The following is a 15,328-nucleotide window of genomic DNA, read 5'->3' as shown; positions in this document are numbered from 1 at the left end:
TCCGAGTAGCTTATTCTCACAATGGTTGCAGGGGTGCTGGAGTCTATGCAAACTAACAAGTCAGTCAGTCTGTTATGTATACCCCGAAATGGAAGTCAACTAAAACACAGGGCACAAGTAAACTATCAACCACGCACGCACACATGGAGGGAGAACATGCAAACTCCACACAGGAAGGCCAGAACCCCCCAATAATTTAATCTGTTCTTCAATAGATTGATCACCATTCTTGGTCAGCATTTTTACAAACGACACCTAAAAGTTTTCACACTTGACAATAGTTGTTGATGTTATAAAAAGATAGTTTGTAAACTCGTCCTCACCCTCCCATGCATGTGTTCTAAAAAGAATTCCTAGGCTTTCCTCGATGTATTTTTTCTTAGTGGTTTCTGGAATTATTCCCCTTTCCTTTCAACATGGTAAAACTACTGTATTTTTGAGTAAGCAGAACATGGTTTCAGATTAAAAACAATAGTCACGGTCTTCATGGAGTTTTACATGACAGAAGTATCTGCAAAGCATCATCAAAGGCTCCTATAGCCTATGTTTCGCATTTTGTTTAATTCATTGTGCTCTTGTCCTAGATAGTTCTTAAGTTCCTGTCAGTTTGTGCTACTTTAGCTGCTTTCATTAATAACCTGGTGAACATCAAAATATTTGGGTATGCTTTTGATCTCAAATAATTCTTAGTTTAAGCAGGGTGGGACTGTTGTATTCATGTTCAGTGAACTAGCTGCCAAAACATGGGGAAGGCAACAAATATCAAAGAACCATGTTGAAATAAGAGGGTCTTGGAACACTATTAGATAGATTTTTCTTTAAAAAACCAACTCCCTTTTTGCACAGAATTAAAGATGGTCAGTTCCGCTATTCATGTTAAAGATGGCAACAAATATGTTTAATAGACTGTTTTTACTAATCCCACAAAACACACACACATACATGCCTCTAAAACTAAGTCCATTTATAAATTGGTATCTTTAAAGACATATATTGAGATTCAGCTCTTTGTTTTTCATCTAACAATGACAAAGATCATGGTGTCCACTAAATAATTTGTATAAGTTATTATGTTTTTGTTCATTTACGTAATGTTTTAGAAATGTGGATGCAATTTTACCAGGTTGCATAATAATTTGCATTGAAAGCACTCAGAATATATTTTTTCAAGCTACTCAAACTCCTCTAGGGGCTCATCTCCAGATGTACAGTTCCGGATTAATTGTAACTGACTAGAACTAATTTGAATACACTTTGCACTGATTGGCAGTCAGCTCAATGGGTGTCGGTGGGAAGTTCATGAGCATTGGCAATGTATAATCTGACTTTAAGACATTGGACAACAATTGTCCTTCAATGACACTGAACTTTGCTGTTTCACAAATACATAAATAAAAATAGAAGATCTTTACTTACCTCACACCCCGCTTCAGTGGGGTTCTGTCCAATCTTACGCAAAGAGGCCTATTTGAGTCAGGAGGCAAACCTTTGCTAAGACTTACCAGTTCCAAGATGCATGGATAATCTTTTCATATTTCTAATTAACAAAACATTACACTTGACAAAAACTTACACTCACAAGATTTGACCTACCTGAAGGTCATTGGTATCTTTAAGGCATTCAGAGGACGGGAATCGAAATTGATGAGGTTCTAGAAGAGGAAAACAGACTATTACCCACAAGCAATGCCAAGTAAAGCACATCCAATACACAATGATAGATTTAATTTACTAGGAGGTGGGAAATGATTTATTCTAGTGGGCCAAATCAGAATTACAGGAAAGTTTTTAAATCTACCCAAGTTACCAATTTTATTTCTATGTTGAAATAATAAAATTACATGGTTGACAGAAGCTGTTAAGCATATGTATTATTTTAGATCATAGTGTCTTAGTTTTTTTTTTAAATCAGACGTTCATGCAAAACAATTGTAAAACTTCAGTAAAATTAGAACTGAACTTCGTTGACATTTCACTGTCTTTTTATGCTAGTAATAAGGTAACAACTGCCAAACTGCAAAAAAAAGAAAACATTTTTCAGTGATTTTTTTTGCTTAGCGAGCGAATCTAGCCCCTGTCGATCGCAACAAGTGCATCAAATTGAGACTGAAATAATGACCTATTCATATACTGTATACTTAGTAGTTTATTTTAAAACCAGAATGTGGCAACCTCCAGATGTTTTTTCTTCAACAGTCCCCATATCAGTGTAGAAGAGCATTGTGATCAATTTCAAAACCTACCATTTGCAGAACGCTCTGGCTTGCAAACTCCGTAATCAGATAAGCATGAAATGTTAAAAAAAGATGTCCCTAAATGAAAGTGTCTAATTTTACTCCCGTAAAAATGTATGATCATCAATTCATAGTGTGTACAATGTGTATACAATTTCAAAGCAATTAATTAGTGCTAAGATTGGTTGTGTTGTCAAAAACCTTTTATAAAAAGAACCCCCCAACTTCCACTAATAACAAGTTTAGATTTTGTTTTTCCCCACTATCCCTCTTTGGGCATTTTGCATACCAATTTTACTCTAAGCTACCGTAGAGCTTTCATACCAGTTAATGTCAGCCCTTGTGCCGGGTATGAAGCAGGAAAGAGTGTTGTTCTCAGACGAAGAATATTTCAGTGTGCTAAATGGAGCAGAACTCAATTCTAACTCCACTCTTAACCTTCCTTTGCCTCTTGCAATGCATGAAAAGCACAAGAGCCAGAAGACAAATAACAGAGGAAGTGCAGTGAAAAGGCATACTTGACACAAAAATGAGTAAGAAAAAGTGATTGTAGAGAATGCACTTCAGTTATAATTGGCACTCTTAATAGTGGAACGGCAAGGGCCATCTAACCTGACGAATTGCCAATTCTAACTGTTTAAGACGCTGTTGAATTATAAAATCATTCACGTTATTTTTTTTCCTTTCTTGTCCAAGTGATGGTATATTGTATGGTGTTTGTATATTGGTATATAAATGCTACAAAATCCAGGCAATTATGAGTAAGGAGACAAGCTGACATTTTAATGAGTGACAGTTAATGGACAACCATCAAGACTGACCGCGATAGCTTCAGTCAAGTGTCTGTATTCGACAACATGACATGCATCTCTTTATTTGCACGAATTTGATGATGAAACACTGATTGTACTAAATGCCAGATGTCATTCTGGTCATGAAAACCCAGCAAATAAGTTATCAGTATCACCAAGTGGTGGAGTAAATGCATTACGAGGAAAGGATTCAGTCCTAGCTCATTGGCTTCCATTGACGTTTATGTATACGCGTCATTGTCAGCAGTAGATTGCCATTTGAACTGGAAGAGGCTGGTAGCTTCCCAGACCAAATGGAGGTGTAGCAGCTATACTACCGTATTTTGACAACTATAAGCCGCACTGATTTATAAGGCACATCCTCAATGAATGACATTTTTCCCATATATAAGGCGCACTGGATTATAAAGCGCACCCTCAATGAATGGCACATTTTATTTTTTTCAATATATAAGATGCACTGGATTATTTTAGAGAAAAATCTAAGACTTAAGTGTGCCTGATAGTCGTGTAAATACAGTACGTTTTGTTTTTATTCTGCGTGGAGGCCACTATTGGTTGAAGTACTATCGTTTATTCAATATATTTTTTTGCATTTATCCGTGTCAGTACAGATTTTGTTGTTTTCCAGCCTAATTCTATTTCAAACTTGACTGTAGAAGCTAAATACCGTATTTTCCATATATAAGGCGCATCGCATTATAAGGCGCAACGCATTATAAGGCGCACCCTCAATGAATGGCACTTTTTTTTCCATATATAAGGCACACTGGATTATAAGGCACCCTGTCTATTTTGGAGAAAATTTATGACTTTTAAGTGCGCCTTATAGTCGTGAAAAAACGGTAAGTTAATGGATTCGGTTGATAGGAAAGGAATGAACTCAACTCTGCTATGGCTTCATAAACTAACACCATGTTCACAGGAATTGAGTTTGAAGTTTTCATTGTAATATTGAACAGCCAGTTTTGGGGATTGATATACGAGGACATATTTAAACCACCATTTGTTTTCACTAGCTAATTTCCTATAATTTTGGTCATAGTTCGACAAATGTTGAAGTAAAGAAAATGAATGCTCATCTTGTTGACATGTTCTGAGAGCATTTCCTGTATAAAACTGATTTAGGTTTAAAACCAAGTCGGTATTTGCGCTCGGTCTTTTTTTCCCCCCATAGTTTACTCTGATCAGCCGCCATTTATACCCACTGATTGCGCTAGCGGGGCAGTATAATCAGCCATAATCTTTTACAGATGTTATGGGTGTTTTTTCAAGCCAATAACTCAACCCTAGGCACCAATATACTGTATGAGACTATTCTGCATCGTCAGTGTATCAGCATATGTATTTGAGCATATGTGCTTAATTGTATGTGTAACTCAAGACCAAAGTGTGACCAGAATAAAATATTTAAATTCATTTCATGTGTGATTTATGTTGCCCGTCCAGGCCTGTCATTGAATGATCACTTGAAAAGTGCAAACCAATTTGCTGATGAAAGATTTCACCTATTTCTTCCATAATTAAACCCGTGAAATAGAACGCAACAAAATGACATGTAAACAAAGCCAAACGATGTGATTGTAAAGGAAGAGTACCATTTAAATTTGTGTATAATATAATTGAACATGACTGCAAATCCATCACTAAAATATCCTATTGTGTCTAGCATTACAAATATGACCTTTTATAACCCCTAAAATGACTGGTGGCAAACCAACCAGCAATTTGCATGAATTTCCTACACTCATGAAATAGGATATGAAACTTGGTGGCTTAGAAGCTCAATCAATTCGGGTGTCTTCCTGTGGTGTATCATCAAGGAACCCTCTACCTGAAGCCCAATGTTTGAGCTATCTTTCACAAGGACCACCCTTTCTTTTCTTGTACAAATATCGCTTTTCAAGGACCACCCTTTCTTTTCTTGTACAAATATCGCTGTTGTCTTGGCACTGTCAAGACGATTGCCAAATTCAATGGCTCTGACCATCTATTCATCAATCTACGGGTGGAGTCTCCTTCTGAGTGGTCTGATGCAGTGTGTTGACGTCCGATCATCATGCCAGTTTCATGACCGTATCTACAGCAAAAAATCCCTCATAATGAGCATATCATGGAATGTGAATATTTAGGAGGCCTTTTCAACGGCGACTCAAATCCAAAGGTAATGTGCACGATTGGAAATATAATTTGAAGAAACCAGGAAATGGTAAGACGTCGTCGTTCTTGGTTATTCTCCTTCTACAGTGAAAGATCTCTCCTTCAGTGATGAATGCCACCCAATTCAGCACTGAAGAAGAACTGGGGGCACTGCGTTCCACCATTTTTTTCTTCTGCTTGAAAGCTTCAGCGTGGATTTTGACATCTATTATGGCCTTTTATTTTAATACTTAAAAAGATTTGATGTACTGAAGCCACGAAGTGGTGAAAGATCACAGTAAATGTAACCAACACAAACCAACAAACTCACGGCACATGCTTTATGATATACACTGTTCAATCAAATTAGGGACACCTCGGCATCATTTTAATGGTCTGTCACAGTCTAACAGGTTTAAAGCACTTACAATGGTCTCAGGCACTAAACCTACCAGCTCATACTTACTTGTTTACATTGTGCATGCATGAGAGTGTGTGTTACACAGTGTCAGCCCCATCTGTGCAGGAAACTAAATGCATTGACTCTTAGACCAGGATAGATTGGGTAAGTACGTCCCAAATTATAATACTGTCTGTTATATAACTTAATTTTATTTAACATTTTGCTCTCATTTTAATTTTAAGTGAGTGGGTAAAAGTCTTATTAGTTTAATTTTTAGCACCATTTTTTGGGGGGGCATAGAAGTGCTTAAAACACAGAAAATAACCAATGTTCAGTCTAATTATTCATATATCAGGGCATGGACAACCAACTAACTTGAGCACACTGACCATCAGTGTGAGCAACATAATCAGTATCCCACCTGTCATCACGAGGTGCATAATTACTACCCATGAACGATCTAGCCTTATATTTGATATCCATGCATAAAACATCTTAATAAATAACACTAGAATTTGCACAGATCTGACTTACCTTATTTTTGACGTCTGTTCTTGAGGTAGTCTGGTTTAATTGTGTCCCTATTTTCCATCAGAAAACTCACTCACAACTTTATCTACACTGCATGTTTTGCAGATCAGATCTTTCTCACTCGTAAAAACTAAAGATGTCCAGTTTCGAGGCTTGTTCTATTATTTAAACATACTTCGACAGCCATCTAACTTAGAAGATGCACTGTTTTGTTGTATTTAACGCTGGTTTGGGGAGACGGCGTGCCACATTCACGATAGCTGCCTTGCCCTTAGCATCCTGCGCAATCGCGGTCAATGCTGTGATTGGCTGCGGAGCGTGAATGCATCGTATCCAATGATTGGCTGCGGAGCGTGATTGCATCGTATCCAATGATTGGCTGGTAACCACTCAATGAAATACACGGTCAAAATGACAGGAGAAAAAAGTAGTAACATTTGTACTTCCTTTTTGTGATTTATAAACATTCCCTTTTTGTGAAAGAGTCAGAGCACTAAATAACCAGAAAATATGAAAGGAAATTAAAGGCATTAAAATGTTTGTTAAGCAGTTCACACTGAAGAAATTGCATAGTTATATGTCAGTGTCTGCTGGTTCACTTTCTGCTGACATCTCAATATAATTTACTGCATGATAAAGTTAAAATAAAATAAAATCACAATTCCAGATTATCTGCAGTAGGATTTGTTGTCTAAATCCAGGAAAAAAATTCCTGTTGAGATACATAGGTTTGATGACAAAGCTAAATAGCTGGTGCTGTCAATGTTCTTTACGAATTATTATTATACTGTACAACAAATGGGAATAACATATTTTGACAGGGCTGAGAAAGAAAGTGTTAAACTTTTAAATGGGTCTGTGCTGGACTTGCATGTGCATCCTTTTTGTAAACAGTGTGTGGTCAAACAATATGTGCAAGCCATATCATAAATTAATAATTGAATTGAATTGAATGCTTTTATTATCATTATACTGGGTATGACATTGGGTATTTATGTCTTAAAAAGTCAGATAATTTGGCAACAATCTGGTCCCAAATATACTTTTAGTTATAGTGACTTGTTTATTTTAATACCCAAGTGGCTCTAACTACCAGAGATGAATTCCATGTGCTTTTCTAGCCAGACTCAGCAAATAAAGATTCTCACATCTGATATAAAAAAACAACAACTAGGGACTAGTTGATCTTTCTTTGAAGCCATTGTAAATCCAGATCTAGTTTATCAGAGGGATACCAAGTAAATTGTCTTGTACTTTTTTGTCAAAATGTCTTCATTTCAGACATGTCATCAGACTTTGACAAACAGTCCCCAGACAATATCTGCCCCGTGTCTTCAGTTTCATGTGATGCCTGAAGAAATCAACAAATGAAATAACTATTTGTTTTTCATTTTCTCCTCTCTTCCCCGCCTGCAAATTGTCCAGTGAAGGATGAGATGGAAAACCCTAAAACTCTATCCTCAATAGTTGTAAATTTCAAGCTGTGCCCTACAATATGTCCGACAACCTTCCTTTAATTAGGCCTTGAAGACACGACTCATTCCAAGTACTGTCCTGAGAGTGGAATTAATTACAAAGACAAAGCCCATTGTAGCTCAAGGCAAAGATGAATCATTGCAGTATTTGTAGAATGACAAATGTTCGGCATTCAAGAGCTGATAGAAAAAAATAATAAATGGGAAAAAAAAACAACTTGTGTGCCTCATAGTCACAAATTTTCCATGACGCTTTGTCCAATAGTGTTTAAATGACCGTCAATAAGAGGATTCTCCTTTACAAATGAATCAAGAACAATAATGCCGGCTTTAATGATGAATACAATGTGGAGCATCCTTTGAGATAAACTGGAGGCTATCCCAGTTGATTTTGGATAAGAGACAGGGTACCCCTCTTGAATGGATTGCATCGAACACAATACATTTCAGGATGCTGCGAGCCATCTGGTTTGTAAAAAAAAAAAAAGATAAAGGAGCTTCCAAATTCTGTTGTTGTTTTTTTTCTTCATTTTTTTATTTTATTTTGCTTTGTGCTTTGTTATTTGTTCTTGCACTTGTGTCCTCAACGGCATTACTCACGTGAGATGTTTTACTTGCTGGCTGTAGGATAACCATTCAATTCGCGAAAGGTCATCTGTCAGCATGTATCAATAGGTGTTTGTAAGTTTTGGCTAGTTAAGATAATCAGAACATCAGGAGTTGTGCCGGAGCCCAAGTTTTGGAAAAGGGAGACAGATGGAAAGTGCCGTATTTTCAAGACTATAAGGCGCACTGCATTATAAGGCGCACCCTTGATGAATGACATTTTTTCCATATACATATAAGGCGCGCTCTATTATAAGGCGCAGTGTCTATTTTGGAGAAAATTTAAGACTTTTAAGTGCGCCTTGTAGTCGTGAAAATACAGTAATTGCTATTGACTTCCAGGTATGAAGCACAGTCACCTCTAGAGCCAGCCATTGTTGATGTTTTGGATTTTTTTTGTATAAAATCTTACAGTGGGGGAGGAGCTATATGATGGAAGATGTTGTAAACTAAGATGGCATCTGCATATTTAACAGTATTGTTTCAGTTCAGGCGTTTGTGTTTTTTTAATATCCGACAGTGGTGTTTTTTTGTTTTTGTTTTTTTTGTATTTGCTTTTTCTCTGTTTAGCATGAGACAATAATAGTCATGATCATTGAGGTCACTAAAGTGAAAATGTTAAGGTTAAACACAATTGGATTTGTTCACTTGGCTTCACGTGAAAATGTGTTTTCTTTTTCACTGAGTATTTCAGATCTGTACACCAAGATATGAGCTCAATAACCCTGCTAGCTGATTTTACTTACTGAAAGATTAGAGTGCTTGGAAATTGCATGGAAAGTCTGATGAGGTAACACTTTGAGTCTGCTTTGGATATGTGGGTGGATTAAATTAAAGGGCACACTGGGATAGCCATGTCCTTAGATAAGAGCGATAACCTACGCCATTGCTTAAATCGTCAAAAAAGGCTTTTTCAATGGCTAAATAGGAGAATTCCTAATATGTAGGAATACAGGGAATTGATACTTTTAGCAAGGTAAAGAGTTCTTGCAGCAATCATAGACTTGCAAAGTTGTTTTGAGTTTGTTCTCAAAAATATAAGCAACTAGTCCATTTTAAAAAAGCACACTATGACACTCATTTGTTATATAGTTCAAAGTATCATAGCATTTTTAAAGCTTTTTTTGTCTGTGTATTATGGATCCTTCTGTATAGTATGTAGTTTTACTAGTAGACTAATAGGTTCATTAATAATTACCCTCGTTCGTAATTATCAATAACTGCAGGCAGACATCTTATTCAATTATTGACATTTAATTAAATAGAATGGATCACGGATAAAACCTCAGAGGGGAGATTCAACAAGCCAGAGTTTCTCCTACAACTTCAGAGCGTCTCCTCGAATAGACATTTTCGTACGACTCTTATTGCCAATGTTAATCAGTATTTTTCTAAGTCATGGTTGAAGAAATCAAAAGCACAACTCATTTGAACCAGAGGAAATTCCTTGATCGTGAAACATTCCATGTCAACACTGCAAAGACTGGACAAATGTTTTGCAGCTGGAGTGGAATACAGATGGACACTTTGGAATTCTAATGCTCGAGAAATGAATTAGTCACTTTGCGGGAGGATGGTGGTGAAATTGAAGAGCCAATGAGCTACTTTGTCATAGATGACACTGATTAGGATCATGCTGTTTGAGTGAGGCTATGAAGAGTAATATGTTTTAATAAACAACAACGAGGAGTACTTTAAAAACTGGCTTGAATGTGATATATACCTGTATATGTGTCGCAATCCAACATGAAGCTCAATCTTCTAATGACTGTTATATTGGCGATTGTATTGGTGCAATACCACCACCAACTGTCTTCTCAGGCAAATCAGACACAGAATCATTATCGTCACTGGGGTCACAGGGGGTGCTGAAGCCTAACCCAGCTGATTTTTGGCCAGAAAAGAGGGCCACTGAATTGGTGGCCAACCAATCGCAAAGCACAAGGAGACAAACAACCATTCACGCTCACACTCATACCTAGGGGCAATTTAGAGTCTCCAATCAGCCCACCATGCATGTCTTTGGAATGTGAAAGGTAACCCGAATACCCAGAGAAAACCCACGCAGTCCTAGGGAGAACATGTAAACTCCACACAGGTGGACCGACCTGGATTTGAACCCAGTTCCCCCTCTCAGCCGCCAGGCAGCTCTCTATGAAATGTGTCAAATATAAATAGAGATTATCAGTCAGCACTTGTCATTTTAATTTGTCTATTGAATTTTGGTGGAAAACAAATTTTTACGCATTTTCAAACAGAATAATAAAGATTTGTGTTTTGGTGTTCCAGAAAAAGTCACTTTGCAAGAACAAGTATCTTTGGCTATTAGAACTAATACTTATTTCACAAATAACCAATAATTTATACGAGCTTTCAAGAAGTACTCAATGTATATTTGGATAACACTAAGGAATAATGAGAAGTCTCTCTTTTGGCTCTGACTTCTATACGACTTTTCCTACTGCTGTTTCATATTAGCACCCCCTGAGCTATCTTCATCCACAGTCTTAAGTATAGAAATATATATGCTTCCATTGTAATTACAAACTCACTGGAGGCAAAGCTGTTTGATCTCTGGTCTGCATGTTTTTTTCCCCTTTTTCTTTCATTTAAATCACCTTTCTATATGCTGATGGGGGGACAGTCACATGCTGAGCTAAGATTTCCTTTCTTACATACAGATCATTGTTTATTTTTTGCATTGGAAAGGCCATGCATCTAGTATGCTTGATAAATATGCTATGGAGACCTTTATCCATTTTAAGAATGTCAGTTTGGATATAAATTATGGGCAATTCTGTTTTGTTCAACGCGTGTTGCATGTGTAAAAAAAAAAAAAGCCTTTGGATGTGAACAACTGAAGGGTTGAATTATAGCCTTGTTTACTATTACTTTTTGAGTGAGAAATTCTAAGATTCTGGGAATCTTCCTCTAACGATATTATAGACTGCTTGAAGCAAAGCTAAAATTAGATCAGGTAATAAGAATGTCTAGCCAACTAGTTCTAAAATGGATCAATTATGAACTCTGCACGTATTATGTTTTGAGAAAATAGAGGTAACATTACTTTGACCTGAAGATATGATTGGTAAAAGAATGCATTTTCTGAACTGTTTATCCTCACAAGGGTCATGGGAGGTGCTGGAGCCTATCCCAGCTAACCACCAGCAGCGGGCAGGGGGCACCTTGAATTGATGGCCAGCCAATCGCAGGGCACAAAGAGGACAACCATTTATGCTCACTCTCATACCTAGGCGCAATTTAGAGTGATGAATCCAATCCAATTTGTTTAAGCATGGATTTACCTCTGGTGGCACCATTGCAAATAGATCTAATAGGATAAAACAATACAAGGAAATAAACTTAATTCTGGATCTTCCAGACTGTGACAGATGCATTATGATAATAAAATGTCTACAAGTCCCTGGCGCCTTGTTTCAGTCACACCCAAATATTAGCAAACCAGATTACACCAATAAAGACAAATAAAATGAATTGAAGAACAACAATTAATTTCATGGCTAATGAAAAGGAAAGCTGTTCAAAACAGTTTTCATCTTAATTAAATTGTCATTGCATTGTCAATGCAAAGGACAACTGAAAGAAATAAACAGTAAATGTAGAGAAAGAATAAGTGAAAATAATAATTAAGATTAAGAATAAAACATTTCCAGAGTATGGGATGAGTAAAGTTTAATCTAATCTCATTAAGGGTAAGAATATAAACAAGATAAAAAGCAGTCTAAAGTTCTATTTAATAAAGCTATCAACAGTACTACTAAGGAGTGGGGGAGTGCAAGAAAACCCCTCAATCTCTGAATTGAGATCACGAATACAATAGTGTGGTACACTGACCTGTATCAAACCAGACATGAACCTGCTGAGTTTACATCTTTATACTGTCAAGATGTATTCATTTTCTCTCCAAAACATGAAACATTTGAAGTTCCTTGTCTTTCACAAAGTAGTAACGTTCCTTTTGAGTGATTTGAAGCTTTTCCGTGTCGTTTTTTTATGAACTGGATGTGAACTAGGGCAAAAAAATGCAGAAAAGCTGGTTTATGCCACAATGGAATAGGGTTCCTTGATAATTATGGAAACTGGATCAGTACAGTACAAGAAAAACAATAGGCATTTTGTTCAATTTAATTTCACTTTTTGGCTGGATCGGAGAAAACAAAAAAATATTTAATTTCCAAGAAATATGCTCCCATAAAATACATACTACAGCATTATAATTTTTGGGTGTCTGAGGGTTGAAAAATAAAAATCATTTTGAACTACAGAAAGCTTTGCAAATATTTCTGTGCTAAAGCGTCTGTTGTTATTTTCCTTTTTTTGTGATGTATTAGTATACCTGACAAATCAGCTACTAAAGCAATTGTATATTAATAGTTTAAAATAGGGGTGTCACACTCCCTTTGGTCTGCGGGCCGAATACAGCTTAATTTGAGACCAAACGGGCTGGACCAGTAAACTCATTGCAAAATTACATAGAACTAACAATAATCCCAACTCATTCCTATGTATTAGTCACTAATACTAATAATTAGTGCAAAGAATGACTAAATTATCAAAATGTTTATTAAAAAAATCCTTTTACATTATGAACAATATACTATGAACAAGAGAATAACATAAGAACATAAATAAATGTCAATTCATGTTGTCTGCACGTACTAAAACACTGCGCCCCCTTGCAGATACATACAATACAACTACAAATTTTAAAGAAAATTCATATTTTTTTTTTATACAATGCAGCTTTCTTCCCCGGGCCGTACCAAACCACCAGACGGGCCGGATCCGGCCCACGGGCCGTATGTTTGACACCACTGGTCTAAAAAGTCTATTATTGTACTGCAGAGTACACATTACGTCGTTGTAATGAATGTTTTATTGTATTTTTCCAACAAAACAGTTTAAAAAATGGATTAAACAATGAAAACTTTATGCTTGTGACTTCTTATAGCTACTAAAAACAAAATTACTGAAACAAATTAAGCTTAACAATAACATGAAACTTCTCTCTAAAAGTAACTTTCCATCTCTATGTAATAGCGCATTAACAATGATTCTTAAAAAGCATGAATAATAAGCGATTAAATTTACTTCTGCTTATGAGTTTCATGTGAATGGTTTAAGGTTGACAGACTTCATCACAGGGAACTGGAAAGCCATCTCACATGGCTTTAGTTAGGGGATATTGTCTTCTGGAGGACTTTTACTGCTTGGTTGCTTCGTTTGGCCAACTATGAAAGAAACGCTGCCGTTCTTTGGCATCCTTGATGACGGATGTCCCGGAAGCTGCGTTGCGTGAAATGGCCTCCTCTCAACTAGTCGTTCTCTTTTGCCAATTGTCATCCCTTGACACACTGACTTCCCCAATGCCCAGTCTACAATTACCTGCCTTTCTCTCCAGGCAAAGCATAACAGTAGTGTGATGGGCATTTTGGGTCACTAAGCACCTATATACCTTTGTGACCGCTACTGCTCTTCCTGTTTCTAAAACAGTCACAGGTTATTTTTTTTAAACTAAGGACTGTTCAGATTTGAAGCATGTGGATTGTCTCATTCATTCAAGCTGTTTTTAGTTGGATAGGGAGACATTTTGAGACACTGAAACCGTATGTCACTGGACTTCATGATCCCAAGTAATGAGTCACAAAGACTGACAAAGCCACAACTTAAGCTCAGAACCAATTATTTATCTGGCTTCCTCTTTTTTTTTTAATCCATCCATTCATTCATCATGAAGCTCATTTTGCAAAAGGCTGCAAGGGACAGGATAAAATCCCAGCTGAAGGCAGTAAGAACGGGAAATATGCCTGTCAGGCTGAATAGAAGAAAAAAAAACTCTTTCATCTCAAGTTCCACAAAAACAGTCATGTATTGTTGAAAAAAAATGAAAGATGGTTCAAGGATGCTATGTGTTGTGTAAAACTGTCTTTTTAAAAATCTGAATACACTTGCATAAGCAAAATCTAACCCATTTTTTCTGCATGTATGCCTTTAAAAAAGCCACTCCTCTGACCTTAACACTGTTTTCAGTTGGCCTCACTCTATCAACATTCCTTTGTACAAAGCCTTCAGCTGCACTGAAGACAAATGGCTCTCAGACTGTCCGGCACGCTAACATGAGAAAGGGGTTTTCAACTCAACACTAAACAACCTTAAAGAGTACCACAAGTGTCAGATCATAGAATGTAAATGAGAATATGACTTGTAGCTAGAATACAAAATAAGCTCGAAAATGTCAATGAAATCTCAATAAAAGAAAACAACATCTCTTACTGTGTTACTAAGTGTTAATGACAATGCACAAAGAAATACTGTACACTGATAGCTTCCATTGTTAAAGATGGAATGTTTTTGGAAATAGACACATGGACTAATGAGGGGGAAAAAAATGCAATTATGAATAAATCTCTTTTTTGAATAGAAATCTCTCTTTGGTGGTACCCCTGGGGAGCCTAGAAATTAAAAGTTGAACCCAGACTAAACAAAAAGTTGTAGATCAATGCATGAATAACATTTATTAATACAAGTATTTTCCCCCATGAAGTTGCCAAATGACAAATCCACTTAGCTGAAATGCGAAATTTCAAGATACAAATAAAAAGTGGTAGTTGCCTAATTGCTTATGATGCACCTCATTCAGTCGAACCGTTCTGTAATTAGTAAACCTTTTTACAAAACTGCATATTTTTTATCATAAGTAATACCCCTGAGTAAAGACGCACTAGCCGAAATATGCACAAAGGGAAAAAATGATGAAATGTGATAGGACTACTGCATTCATTTCAATTAATTATTTACAAGATTTAGTCTGTAAATAAATATAATCATTTTCAAGACTCATCTAATGTCCTTTCAAATAAAAAAAACAGTCGCTGTATTATTTTAAGTCAAATTCATTTATTTGCTCTAATCATCAAAAAAACTTCACTGAAAAATTCCCATCAGAAATCAGTGGCGCAAGTGGTTAGCGCTTCGGCCTCACAGCTCTGGGGTCCTGGGTCGAAATCCAGGTCTCGTCCACCTCTGCGAAGTTTGCATGTTCTTCCCGGGCATGTGTGGGTTTTCTCCGGGTACTCCAAATTCTTCCCACATTCCAAAGACATGCAT

At 36.6% G+C, this 15,328-nt stretch overlaps 1 protein-coding gene across 2 annotated transcripts in view; it reads right to left on the bottom strand.

The window, feature by feature from the left end:
- Positions 1–6,449, bottom strand: part of rbms3 (RNA binding motif, single stranded interacting protein) — a 209,944-nt gene extending 203,495 nt beyond the window's left edge. For both annotated transcript variants that reach the window (XM_077743455.1, XM_077743457.1), the window contains exons 1-2: positions 6,123–6,449; positions 1,594–1,652 (exon numbers count right to left, since the gene is read on the bottom strand). The gene's annotated coding sequence lies outside the window, so the exon portion shown is untranslated. The remainder of the gene's footprint in view (positions 1–1,593; positions 1,653–6,122) is intronic.
- Between the last annotated feature and the right edge of the window lie 8,879 nt (positions 6,450–15,328).

The sequence above is a fragment of the Stigmatopora nigra genome, chromosome 21, assembly GCF_051989575.1.
Source record: "Stigmatopora nigra isolate UIUO_SnigA chromosome 21, RoL_Snig_1.1, whole genome shotgun sequence".
Taxonomy (NCBI): domain Eukaryota; kingdom Metazoa; phylum Chordata; class Actinopteri; order Syngnathiformes; family Syngnathidae; genus Stigmatopora; species Stigmatopora nigra.
This window is presented reverse-complemented; position numbering and strand designations above follow the sequence as displayed.